Consider the following 14923-nt stretch of genomic DNA (forward strand, 5'->3'; position numbering starts at 1 on the left):
ATTTATATACATAATTAAATACTATAAAATCATAAGCATGCCAGATATGTAATTAATATTGAAATTACAAAAATAATCAATATCAACCTCACAGATTGATTGACTTGACTGTAACTAGTTCGACTGGAAAGAGAAAACGGCCGGCACTAATCACCTAAACATGCACACTGACCTTTATAAAAAAAACAATAAAATTAACTAATTAATTTAATTAAAGAAGCAAAAAAAAATTATAAGGTCGTGCTGAAATTTCGACAGACTCTTCCCTATAACTGGACTTAACCCCCTGCAAGAAAACTTAGCAATAACAACATACAGAGCCTCAGACCCACTACAATTCAAGAAACCTAGTCTAGGTCCAATAAGCCAAACTTTAGCTTGGGTCTCTTACTCCTTTACAGTCTAAATAATTATTTTTAGCACTTCAAAAATTATAAAAATATTTCTAGAGGTCCTTTTATATCATTTTTGTGTTAATTAAAGTTATTTTGCTTAATTTTAGTAAAGTCAGAAATATTTTACAGATTTAACCAGTTAATTTAATCAAAGCACAAACTACCCGACTTGAGTTAGGGACTACCTTTAGAAATTCTGCTACTTGAAATGCGTTCAGGATATTTGAAAATGTTGGGATCGACTGTAATATTGACTATGTTCTGGAATGGGCCGTCGAACAGCCGGATCAGACTGAAAACTCAATCTCGAGTGTCGGTGAGCTATCATCGATTTGAGTGCATATCTAGGCCCATGAACTACTGGTCCACTAATGGTTTATTAAAACTTTGCTCCGATCGCCTCGATATCAAACGATTTAGTTTAGACTGTTAGATGAGCACCTTCTCCGTTCGATCTCTGATCAAGACGTAATAGGTGTTAAAACGAAGCTTAAGGAGTGTAGATAATAATCCCTAGGTCCAATCGTCCAAACTGGCCGTTGGTTGGCTGGGATCTAGCCAGAAAGTCACGAAAACCTAAAACTTTTCTTCTCTTGATCTCACTCATCTGACCACCAAACGCTGAAAAATTAGTATTGAAATAAAGCTCACGGAATAAGCTTTCCAACTCCATAAAAATTGTCCTGATCGGACTTCAGATTAAGCCATAATTAAATATAGAAAATAGCCCCAGGTGCACGCGTTGGAGGAGAAAATTCCTCCATTTGTGCCGCTGCTGCTGTTGCTCCGGCTTGCAGACACCTCGCTGGCATCACCTGGGTGGTGGTGCGTCTCGTCGGCCGTCACTAGTGGCTGGTGGCTCGCCTACTAGAAAAAGAAGGGAGGGGGAAATATGGTGACAAGAGAGAGAGGAGAGAAAGAGGGAAAGGGAGAGAGAGAGCTACTCTTTTTTTTTTTTACTTTTAATTATCATTTTAGTCCTTGAACTTTTTGGATATATTCAAATAGGTCTAAAATTCTTTTCAATTGGGTCCCAAAATATAAATATATGTATAATTAAATAATAAAGAAAATAGAATAAATAACAACAACAACAACAACAACAACAATAATAATAATAATAATAATAATAATAATAATAATCAAATTAATAACAACTAAAATCAAATCTTAGAACCAAGGCTAACAATAACTAAATAATATATTTTGTTAATTGATTTAATATTAATATTTAAAACTAATCATTTAAATTAAAATTGGACTATTAAATAATTCATAAAATATATTTAAAAATAACATTAAAAATATATAATGAAATTATTACAAAATTATAAATTAGTTAGACAATATTAAAATAATATTTAAATGCTATAAAAAATTATCAAATTCATATTTTAAAATTCAAGTTATTACACACAAGATAAATTGGGTCTACATATAATTTTTTTTTAATTATTACTCACTAATTATTTGAAAAAATCACCAATGAGTTCGAATTCTAATTTAAAGGGAAAAAAACTCAATGCAATAATATTTATAGTTTTGTACTTCTTTTAGTGATAAAAAAAAGAAAAGGAAAACAAATTAGTGCCTAAATTTATATTTAAATTAATTTATTATGAATTGTAGCACCCATTATATAAAATATACATGTTAATTAAAATAAAGTATACGCAAAATATGCATTTTATTTAATAGATGCTATAATTTATGTGGGATATATTTTTTAAATTATATATTCTTTTCAAAATTACTTTGTAAAAATCTCAGATTTTTTTTAACATAAATTTGTCTAGCTTGATTTAAAAGACAATTATATTAATTCAAATTAATAAAATATTTTTAGTATAAAGTTTTAATTAAAAATAAATATAAAATAAAATTTATTTTTAAATATAAAATTTAATTAATGGGTAAAAAATGTCAAACATTTATGTTAAATCACAATTATATCTAAAATTTTTATTTATTAATTAAATAAAATTTTAAGTATTATATTATAATTTATTACTAATTTTTTAGATTTAATTTTATTACATTGGATACATTCGTGATCAATCTTAAAAGTGTGGCTATTTTATATAAAATTAAAAGTTATTAACATAAATGTGAATTGATGTCAATGTTTGATATTTTTTTTTCCAATTGGCCTAAAATTAAATATTTACAGTTGGAGATATTCTTTCCAGTTAATTTGTGTATTTAAAAGCATACTTTGTTGGTATTTTTTTATAATATAAAATTGATGTACTTAAAAACATTTTATTAATATTTTTAATGTTATTAGTAACAGCATGCACACTTATTTGCCTCACTTGACTTAGTGATTGAAGATATATATTTTATTTTTATTAAAATTTAATTTATTATAAATATAAAATATATAATATATAATAAAATTTATTTATTAAATATATAAATTTTATATAATATAATATAATTATATTTTAAATTTATAATAAATAAAATTTAAGTAATAATTTAACTTGAAAACATCACTTACTTGGTCAAGTTAGAATTGAGACTTTATTCTCCAATTTCTTAAAAAAAAAAAAAAGAAGCTGATTTAATATTTTTAATGTTAATAAATAAAAATATTTTTACTTTCCACTGCAATACACGCTCCATCTTAGAGAGTAGGCGTTGAACTAAGTGACATGGAGCTCGCTAGAAGGGAGAAGAATAAAGGAGCTTCCACTCGGAAGGAGATGCCACGCCGCGTTTGCATGAGCTCCCTGATCCCTAGTCCCTATCATTTCCGGCTTTCCCCTTGCGCGTATAATCCACTTCCTCAGTGATGCAATTCATGCAAGTGTTAACCGCGCCAATTGCGACTGTGGCAAATTGTTGTATACTCCACCGGTGCACTTAAAAAAATTTCGGAACGAAGTCTTAAACCCTCCGCCACACCGTCTGATCCGCCAATCGAAAGCCCATCCAACGGCCAACATAAAACCCCACTCTTTCTCTCTCCATTTATAAACTCCACGTAGAACACTGCACCAGCAAAGCTTCCATTCCCTATGCGCGGAGGCTCTCTCTGTCGTTGTGTCTTTCTGTCTCTATCTCGCAGCTTCTAAAACCACAGTTTCTGTGTTTTGTGTTTTCTGCCATAGTCTCACTATGTACATATCCGCTTCTCCTCCTCCTTCAATGCTTAGCAGGTCACGCTTCGTTTCTAGAATCTCCTCCTCTCTCTCCTCTCTTTCGCCTTCTCTTTCTAGACCCTCCCCTCGGACTTTGTTTGCCTCACATTCTTCTTCTTCAGTAACGTTTGGCAATCACAAGTTTCGTTCTTTGAGCTTCTCCTCGGCGTTACGGCCTTTGCGGTGCTCTGCTTCACGCTGGAGCCTTGGAGTTGATTGCTGCTCCCCGATGAGCCTTCGAGCTCAGACCAGAGCCACTGCGCCGGTTATCGAGCGCCTCGTACGAAACCTTTCTACTACCGGTATATGCCTTTGAATTTCGGTTTTGTTCATTATTATTGTTGTTGTTACGTTTCGGTTGGTGATATCATAAATCTTCGTGCATAGAAAAACAAGGCACTTTTAATTTGCTTAATGTTTGGTTAGTTAGGAAATTGTGAAGAAAGCATTGAATTGAATTGAATTGAATTGTTGGTTTAGTGTGATGATACTGCGTTTTACCCTTTTGTTGTTTCAAGAAAATAGTGGAAAATGGATTTAAATTCTGTTCATTATTTTGTGTGTCTTTTTTTTAATCAAGTTTTCCTCTTTTTTTTTTTTTCTTAATGATGATTTTGATGGTAGTTGATTGTTGTTAATATAACATGTTTCATTTGGCTGCTGATGGAATGGTGGAAAACAGGCTCAGTTGTGAATATTTATTTCATGATATCATGGATTCTAGTTGAGTATTTATTATTAGTTGTTTTTATGGATCATTGAACTGTGCTCCCACGCTCTTTTTGTCTCCTTCATTAGGTAGTACTTCTTTGATTAGAAATGTTGTGAAAGGAGATTAAGTTGTCCATATTTAATTTATGTTTTATGTTGCTAGGTTTGATGGTAATGGAGTTGTGTTTATATCTCCTGCTTGCTTGATAATTTAGAATAAAAGGAATTTTAGTTATGGATGATAATCAAGTCAGAGAAATGGAATAACACACCGTGACAAATTTTCAATTCTTGTTCCTTGATGGGTTTAATGTTATAAGCAAATTGACCATGTCTTCTTAACTTGATGCGCTACATAAAAATTTGATTGATTGTGGTATGTGAATCAGTGAATATCTGTTTTAGTTATTTAGGCTAGGGTGTGGCTACTATATGCTCGAACTCACATGAGAATGAGCTCGACAACCATTAGATTAAAATTTGCATCTAGATTCATGTATTCATGTGCAAACTTTAATTAATTCTGCACAAATTTCAATATAAATGTTTAATCTAACGGTTATGAAACTTATTCTCATCTAAGGTCGAGATTATATTAGATGGTCTCTTTAGGCTATATTGCTATAATTTTGTTCGTAAATGGAATTGGTTCTAAGAAGAAGTGTAAATTCTTATATGGATCTTTTTGATAAATCTGTTCAGCCTCTGAACACACTTTCAAGGGGATATTGACCAATCTTCCCAAACCTGGGGGTGGAGAGTTTGGAAAATTCTATAGCTTACCTGCCTTGAATGATCGCAGAATTGGTACGCATATCTAACTGATACAACTGTAAATCTGCAATTAAAATTGAGTTTCTGATCATCATTTCCTTCTTATGGGGCTACCACGTTAGCCTTTCAATCTGTTTTGATTTCATCACTTGGTCTGGGAAAATAGAAAAAAACCTTTTCAGTTTTCTCTATGCGAATAGATTGCCATATTCTATAAGGATACTTTTGGAATCTGCAATACGTAATTGTGATAACTTCCAAGTTACAAAGGGAGATGTTGAGAAAATTATTGATTGGGAAAAAAAATCATCCAAGCAAGTAGAAATCCCCTTCAAGCCTGCTTGTGTTCTCTTACAGGTTTGTAGCATTGATTCATTGGGTTTGCCGCAAAAGATAACAATTTTGGTTGAAAGGAATTTTAATTTTGGAATGCATATTCTGCATTTAAAGCTTTGGTTTTGTTGACCAGGATTTTACTGGAGTACCAGCTGTGGTTGACCTTGCTTGTATGCGGGATGCTATAAAGAATCTTGGCAGTGAGCCTAAAAATATTAACCCACTGGTTTGTGATTTATAATCTTTGAGCTTTCATTTAATTAGTTGGGACCAGTTGTTCTTTTCTGATCGCGTTTTTTTTTTAAACATTGATAGTACTTTTTCATGGTGGCTTTTTGCGTTAGATCTTTCTTTCTATCATCTGTAGTTTTAGTTAGTATCATAACATCATGATATTTGCCATCCAGGTTCCAGTAGACCTTGTCATTGACCATTCAGTTCAGGTAGATGTAGCAAGATCTGAAAATGCTGTGCAAGCAAATATGGAATTTGAATTTCAGAGGAACAAAGGGAGATTTGCTTTCCTTAAATGGGGTGCTTCTGCTTTCCATAACATGTTTGTTGTTCCTCCTGGTTCTGGAATTGTTCACCAGGTAAGGAACTCTCGCAGAGGGCATTAACATTGCAACTGTTCTTTGTTAGGTTTCTGTCAAGCTTTGTAAAGGCTAAGGTGTGTGCGTGGCAAATTTTTAGCTTAACATCAAGAAGTTTTTTTTTTCTTTTATATTTGGCCTACTTTTTCTTTTGACCATTTAGTATTGATTCTGGCATTATCTCTCTTAATGAATTTGTAAGGTTAATCTGGAGTACCTTGGACGGGTTGTCTTTAACACTGATGGCACCCTCTATCCTGATGGTTTGGTTGGTACTGACTCACACACTACTATGATTGATGGGCTAGGAGTTGCTGGCTGGGGTGTTGGAGGAATTGAATCAGAAGCAACAATGCTTGGTCAGGTAAAGTCTTCTTGCACACACGCATGTGGGGACATTTTCTGTAAGCATGCTTGTTTTCTTAGCATTTGACTTTGTCTATGCTTCTAATCTTTGCTAAATTGCACAGTCTATGAGCATGGTTGCCTGGTGTTGTTGGATTCAAGTTGTCTGGAAAATTGCGTGATGGTGTCACAGCTACTGACTTGGTTTTGACTGTGACCCAAATGTTGAGGAAGCATGGTGTTGTTGGCAAGTTTGTTGAGTTTTATGGTAAGCCTAAAAAATATAAGACAACGTGAGTAGAATTTCAGTTACTTGTAATTGTAGTTTGCGCTTAGCCGGTTCCAAGCCCGGATAAAGGAGGAGGGTTGCGGTAGGTGACAACCAGCGTAAAAATTTCGTCACACCCTATGATATGGATTCAAATGATATAAACGTTGGGGCGTCTTCTACTAACGACGCGCTACATCGGAGCCCGGGTGTAGTGATAAATATGCAAGGGTGTAGGGCGTTCACCGAAAGCGACGCGCCATGCCGGCGCCCGGGTGTGGTGTTAAGTGAGCAAGGGTTCCCACATCATGGACGGGTGTGGGTAAAGAAGTTAGTCCATAGGACAGATAGTAGAACAAATAGTGGAACAGAACACAAGATAGACATAGAAAATAATAGAAGATATCATAGAAGGAGACCAATTAGGAAGGAGCAGGATAGGAGGAGGATCAGGGTTGGTACTTGGAATGTTGGATCACTTACAGGAAAATTAATGGAGCTTGTGGATACCTTGGAAAGGAGAAGGGTGAATATTGCTTGCATTCAGGAGACTAAATGGGTAGGAGAGAAAAGTAAGGAAGTGGGTAATTCAGGGTACAAATTGTGGTTTACCGGAAAGGAGAGAAACAAGAACGGAGTGGGTATAATCATAGACAGGACATTGAAAGATGCAGTAGTAGCTGTGAAAAGAGTAGGAGATAGAATTATACTAGTAAAGCTAGTACTAGACGGAGAAACAATAAATATAGTTAGTGCTTATGCCCCACAAATAGGACTAGACAGTGAGAGTAAACAAAGGTTTTGGGAAGATATGGATGATTTAATGCAAAGCATACCGAATGAAGAGAATGTTTTCATTGGTGGAGATTTGAATGGACATGTAGGAAGTGATAGGCAAGGTTATGAGAATGTGCATGGAGGTTTTGGTTTTGGCAGTCGAAATGAGGAGGGAAAAAGCATCATGGATTTTGCTATGACATACGACCTAATACTAGCAAATACCTACTTTATAAAAAGAGTCACATTTAGTGATTTTCAAAAGTGGGCAACATAGAAGCCAAATCGACTTTCTCTTAACCAGGAAGACAAATAGAGCTCTATGCAAGGATTGCAAGGTCATTCCAGGAGAAGCTTTAACAAGTCAACATAGGTTGGTGGTCTTGGATGTCAAGTTTAGGAACAATTCAAGTAAGGTCAGAAGAAATAGTGTAGCTCGAACAAAGTGGTGGAGTTCAAAGGAGTAAAGCAAGTGAAGTTCAAAAATGAGCTTCTTGAGTCCGAAGTATGGAAGCTAGATATGGAGGCCAATGATATGTGGATACAGATGGCATCAAAGATTAGAGAAGTAGCTAGAAAAGTACTTGGGGAGTCTAAAGGACATGGACCACCCTCAAAAGAGAGATGGTGGTGGAATGAGGAAGTACAAAAGGCAGTGAAGAGAAAAAGGGAATAGTATAAGAAATTACCTAAATGTGATAATAATGAGGCATATGAACAGTACAAGATAGCAAAGAAAGAGGCAAAAAAGGCAATTAGCCAAGCAAGAGCACAGGCCTTTGAAAAGTTATATGAGAAACTTGGAACTAAAGAAGGGGAGAAAGATATTTATAGATTAGCAAGGAGTAGAGAAAGGAAATGTCAAGATCTCAATCAAGTTAGGTGCATTAAGGATGAAGGAAAAGTGTTGGTGAAAGATGAGGACATTAAAGAAAGATGGAGAAATTATTTTAATGATCTCTTTAATAATAGTCAAAATGGAAATAGCGTGAATATAGATTATAGAACAATAGAAAAGAATGTAAATTATACTAGAAGGATTAGATCTTTAGAAGTAAAGGAAGCACTTAAGAGAATGAAAGTAGGTAAAGCCTGTGGACCCGATGAAATACCAATTGAAGTGTGAAAGTATTTGGGAGATATGGGAGTGGCATGGTTAACTAAATTATTTAATAAGATTCTAAACTCAAAGAAAATGCCTGATGAATGGAGGAAGGGTATTTTAGTACCTATTTTTAAAAATAAGGGAGACATACAGAGTTGCTCAAACTATAGGGGAATTAAACTCATGAGCCATACTATGAAGTTGTGGGAAAGAGTTGTGGAGCATCGACTACGTTATGATACTTCTATCTCTCTCAATCAATTTGGTTTCATGCCTGGTCGTTCAACTATGGAAGCGATCTTTCTCATTAGAAGCTTGATGGAGAAATATAGAGATGGGAAGAAAGATCTACACATGGTTTTTATTGATTTGGAGAAGGCTTATGATAGTGTTCCAAGAGAGGTCTTATGGAATGCGTTAGAACAAAAGAGGGTATCTATTAGGTATATACAAGTATTGAAAGATATGTATGAAGGAGCAACTACTATTGTGCGAAAAGTGGGAGTGGACACAAGAGATTTTCCTAACTCAATTGGATTACACCAAGAATCAGCCATAAGCCCTTACCTTTTACATTAGTTTTAGATGAACTGAAACATATACAAGAGAGTATTCCTTGGTGCATGATGTTTGCGGATGATATTGTTCTGATAGATGAGACACGAGAAGGAGTCAATAGGAAGCTAGAACTTTGGAGAAGTACTCTAGAGTCAAAGGGCTTTAAGTTAAGTAGAACGAAGACAGAATACATGCATTGCAAGTTCAGTGAAGGCCAAACTGGTGATAGGGAAGGAGTTAGTTTGAATGGAGTGGCACTGTCCCAAAGTAATCACTTTAAATATCTAGGCTCAGTCATTCAAGTAGATGGGGGATGTGAGGAGGATGTTAGTCATAGGATTAAAGCCGGATGGTTGAAGTGGAGACGTGCCACGGGAGTTTTATGTGATCGTAAGATTCCCAATAAATTAAAGGAAAATTTTACCGTCTGACCATACGACCGGCTATGCTATATGGTAGTGAGTGTTGGGCGAAAGAGTCCTACGCATCTAAGATAAGAGTTGCAGAGATGAGAATGTTAAGGTGGATGAGTGGCCATACTAGACTAGATAAAGTCCGTAATGAAAGTATTAGAGAAAAGGTAGGAGTGGTGCCAATTGAAGATAAGTTGAGAGAAGGGAGATTGAGGTGGTTTGGTCATGTGAAGCGTAGACATACGGAGGCTCCAGTTAGACAAGTAGAGCACATTAGGCTAGAGGATAGAAAGAAAAAAAGGGGTAGACCTAAATTGACTTGGAGGAGAGTAGTACAGCATGACTTAGAAGCATTACACATTTCTGAGGATTTAACCCAAAATCGTTCAGAGTGGAAAAAGCGAATCCATATAGCCGATCCCAAATTTTTGGGATAAAGGCTTAGTTGAGTTGAGTTGAGTTGAGTTGTAATTGTAGTCTATTGTGTGGTGATTATAATGAATTTGTATATGCACATAGGTGATGGAATGGGTGAATTGTCAGTGGCTGATAGGGCCACTATTGCAAATATTTCTCCTGAATATGGGGCAACCATGGGTTTGTTTCCTGTAGATCATGCTACCTTGCAGTATCTCAAATTAACTGGAAGAAGTGAAGAGACTGTGAGACTTTTTTTTTTTTTTTTTTTTTTTTTTTAACTCTGTTTGACTTTGTTTTATCTTGATAGATGGTAAAATTAGTTGATTCTGATGTGACCAATTGGATTTTTTCCATTTTAGGTGGCAATGGTAGAAGCATATTTGCGTGCAAACAGAATGTTTGTTGACTACAATGAGGTAATGTTTTCTCAATTTATTTCACTTCCAAATAAGTCAGCTTAAGATACACATCTGTGGAACTATGTTTTTGAAACAGCCTCAACAAGAGAGAGTGTACTTATCTTACCTGCAATTAGACCTAGCAGATGTTGAACCCTGTGTTTCAGGTCCAAAGAGGTATGCTGTATGTTTCATTGGTTCTGTATATTTCCTGATGATGCATAGTTTGGATTTTTAGTATTAAGTAATTGTTCATTTACAAAACAGGCCTCATGATCGAGTTCCAGTGAAAGAAATGAAGGCTGATTGGCATGCATGTCTTGATAGCAAAGTTGGATTCAAGGTGAGATGCAAACAACCCAGATAATGGCCTGATGATACATTTGTTACTCATTTCTGTAGGTATTACAAAAATTTAATTCATTGTTTTCAGATTTTAAAGATTTATCAGGCATCGATTGTGGTTATTGATATACTATTTTTGATGAATGAGCTTGCTATTTTCCATTCATATGCATTATTTGGGTCTATTCCTGGGTGTGCCATGTCAATATTTTGTGATTGAATAGAGTACCATTGCACAGATCTGGGCTTGTTTATTGTTATCAGATTTCTTTAATTTTTTTGGACTGACATGATTCTAATGCCATTATTTATGATTCTTTTTTTTTTTTTTGGTAGGGCTTTGGTGTACCTAAGGAAGAACAAGATAAAGTGGCAAAATTTTCATTCCATGGACAGCCTGCTGAACTTAAGCACGGCAGTGTTGTCATTGCAGCTATTACAAGTTGTACAAACACATCAAACCCTAGTGTTATGCTTGGAGCTGGTCTTGTTGCTAAAAAAGCTTGTGAACTTGGCTTGCAGGTTAGCTTGAGCTTAGAGATATACTTTTGTGTTCACTTTTGTTGCCTTTGGAGATAAGTATGTGGGTTTAGATACAACCAGCTTGTAATTGGAAATAATTATTTTTACCCAGCTTGGCTTACTCTTTATCAGTATAATTTTGTAGCCTGACTTTTCCTTATTGAGCTATGAACCCCTAACATGTGTTATGTGATGGTTCACCAGGTTAAGCCATGGATTAAAACTAGTCTTGCTCCGGGTTCTGGAGTTGTTACAAAATATCTACTCAAGAGGTATGCTGCAAGATCATATTTTTACTATCTGGTTCTTTCCATGACTGTATGATTCATGATTGTGGTGGTCATTTCTGTTGTGGCCTGCAACAGTACTTAAATCAGCAGGGCTTTCACATTGTTGGTTATGGTTGTACGACTTGTATTGGGAATTCTGGAGAACTTGATCAATCTGTTGCTTCTGCAATTTCAGATAATGGTATGACTGTTGATTGTATTTGTTATGTTCTTCATGTGATATGCCTGTGCAAATTGTTTATTTGGATTTGACATGGCTGATAATGAACTCACTTGTTGCCCAGGTGGACTAATCATCTTTCTCATACTGTTTTAGAGTTTAGAAAAGCTTTTAAATAATTCAATTATACTAAATTTTTGTTCACTGTCTCCTTGATGTAGAACCAAGAACACTAAGGGAGAAGGAACAATATTCTCATTGTCAATAATAAGCATAATAAGCTGTATACCAAAATACCTAAATGACATAGGTATTTATGGTGGTAATTATTAGCCCTACTAATACTTGGATTAGGCATCTAAAAGTAAGAAAATACACTCAACCAACACTAATTATGAATGCTAAACCAACACTAATTAGGAATGCTAAACCAACTCAAACTTCCCAAGTTTCTTCCTAAAATAGATAGACATAAAATCCCTATTAGAAGGTTCTGCATCACTCCCTTTAATGTGGTATTTATATTTCAAATCATTGTTGGATAATCTGAACCTACAAACTTCAGATCACCTTCTTTCAGGCATTTGTCATTATTCTTGTTTTTGCAATTTAACTCCAGATTTAGCATCTTGAAGGAACTTGTCTCTTCCAATTTTCATCCAACTTGTGGCCCTTGTAATAATTTGTGGTTTATTTATATGGCTTCAATTATATTTTTCTCTTCAGCATTCTTCCATATTTTTCTTTTTCTCTACTCATATGCTTCTTGGTTACTTTGGCAGAAATTATTGCTGCAGGTGTGCTTTCTGGAAATCAGAACTTTGAAGGCCGTGTCCATCTACTCACAAGAGCTAACTACCTTGCTTCACCTCCATTAGTGGTTGCCTATGCACTAGCTGGCACGGTATGTGCAATTTTTAGTGATACTGTATGGTCTTCCCTTGTCTTTTAGACGGAAGGCCCCTGGTCAACATCTTGAATGCTTGTTTCATCATCCATTTCATCATGTGTTTCAAGTGTTACAAAATCTGTCTGGCCTCACGCAAATGCATTTGATTTACTGAGTCTATTAAGATGTGTTCTCACTATTAGGATGTGTGAAAGGAGTTTGATGGGATTATGTTTTCTGACCACCTGCTGTTTCCGTCCTTGTATTCAGTGTACTATTCACTATTCTTTTAGCTAGTAGCCAAAGTTGAAGAATTTCATGGGATCTATAAAGCATGAAGCTGGTTTTTTTTCCCCAATGTGAACCTGGAAAATTCCAAGCTACAGCTTTAAACACGTTTTGCTATTTGTCCTTTTGTATACCAATTGCACAACAGAAGTAGAAGTTTCTGAGGAGTTCCTCATACCTGTCCACTCTTTGCTTATTTATTTATTTATTTATCAGGTTGACATAGACTTTGAGATGGAGCCAATTGGAAGAGGGAAGGATGGAAATAATGTATACTTCAAGGATATTTGGCCTAGTAATGACGAAATAGCAGAGGTTAATGTTTTACCTAAATGACAAAATTTGAAATCAATTTCAAGTTGTTTTATTGCTAGACTGTAACTAATAGTCGCATGGTGTTACAGGTTGTACAATCTAACGTGTTGCCTGATATGTTCAAAAGCACTTATGAGGCTATCACAATGGCTAACCTCGTGTGGAATCAACTCTCTGTCCCTGCTTCCACTCTTTATTCATGGGATCCAAAATCTACCTACATGAGCCCCCGTACTTCAAGAACATGACTGTGGAGCCACCAGGTCCTCATGGTGTGAAGGATGCATACTGCTTGCTCAGTTTTGGAGACAGTATAACCACTGATCATATCTCAGCAGCAGGCAGTATCCACAAAGATAGCACTGCCGCAAAATATCTCCTTGAGCGTGGGGTTCAACCCAAGGACTTCAATTCTTATGGCAGCCGCCGAGGCAATGAAGAAGTAATGGCAAGAGGTACATTTGCCAACATTCATATTGTCAACAAGCTTTTAAATGGAGAAGTAGGCCCAAAGACCATCCACATTCCCACAGGCGAGAAGCTTTGTGTGTTTGATGCAGCAATGGTGAGTCATTGTTATCAAAATATTCTCACTGTTTTCACATCAGATATTACAAATATTTGGTTAAAATGCAGAATATCATTGCTCGCTTCTTGTTATTGAAATAGTGAATGTGATTATAATTGCAGAGATACAAGGAAGCTGGGCATGACACCATTGTCCTTGCAGGAGCAGAATATGGAAGTGGCAGCTCTCGAGATTGGGCTGCCAAGGGTCCCATGCTGCTGGTGAGTAAGTTTATATTTACGCATGGCATGGCTTTTGCTCCTTACAGTAAAATTATTAATCATCTTTCTCTGATATTCTGTATCAGGGAGTAAAAGCAGTGATTGCCGAGAGCTTTGAGAGGATTCACCGTAGTAATTTAGTTGGAATGGGGATCATTCCTCTATGTTTCAAGCCTGGTGAGGATGCAGAGACATTAGGATTGACTGGTCATGAACGCTACACTATTGACCTTCCTGACAAAATAAGTGAGATAAGGCCTGGACAAGATGTTACCGTCACAACTGACACTGGCAAATCTTTCACTTGCACAGTACGCTTTGATACAGAGGTATTCTCCTGACAGTCATTTTCAATTTCATGTGTTGGGGTCTGATTTCACATTGCAATTTACTTGGTTCAATTATTGACATTGGTGAAATTTAAACTTGCAGGTCGAGTTGGCATATTTTGATCACGGTGGAATCCTGCCTTATGTGATCAGGAACCTAAGTAAAAAGTAGAAGTCCCAACTTGGTTCAACGTTGTGTGAACTACCTAATGTAAAATTTAACATTTTCAGCATCTCTTTGATACATATGTATCATTTTAAGTATTCTTGGGTTCATTCTTGATCTCTGGTTAGAACTTGTAAGCTCCATAGTTCTCTGGTTGTCTTGTGGATAGACTTGCATTCCAAACATTGGAGGGTTTTTGGATCACTGAATGGCTGTTGGGGTGTTTTGTAGAGGGAAGGTGGTGTGCAGCTTTCTCAGAAATGAATTTTTTTGAGTACGGTATTAACGTATCATATGATCCCAACCCTGTCCAAACAGCCGGGAAGCTGTTCACTAACAGTTTGACACCAATCTGCTTATCTTAATATTGAGAGAATTTAACTTCTTGATTTGAAATTAATTTTATTAATAATTAGAAATAATTTATATCTAACAAATAAATTTAAATAAATAAATAATTCAACTTAATCCATAATTCCAATTCAACCTTCTTTACCATAGTTACCCCACAATATTTCCACCGTCGCCAACCTCCGCTGGTTCCACCGTCATCATTATTGATTACTGTTAATTCGCAACGGCCATGATTTT

General features: G+C 35.6%; 1 pseudogene; it reads left to right on the forward strand.

The window, feature by feature from the left end:
- Positions 1-3224: 3224 nt before the first annotated feature.
- On the forward strand, positions 3225-14622 carry LOC110658580 (aconitate hydratase, cytoplasmic-like; annotated as a pseudogene).
- The last annotated feature ends 301 nt before the right edge of the window (positions 14623-14923 follow it).

Source organism: Hevea brasiliensis, chromosome 4 (assembly GCF_030052815.1).
Source record: "Hevea brasiliensis isolate MT/VB/25A 57/8 chromosome 4, ASM3005281v1, whole genome shotgun sequence".
Lineage (NCBI taxonomy): Eukaryota > Viridiplantae > Streptophyta > Magnoliopsida > Malpighiales > Euphorbiaceae > Hevea > Hevea brasiliensis.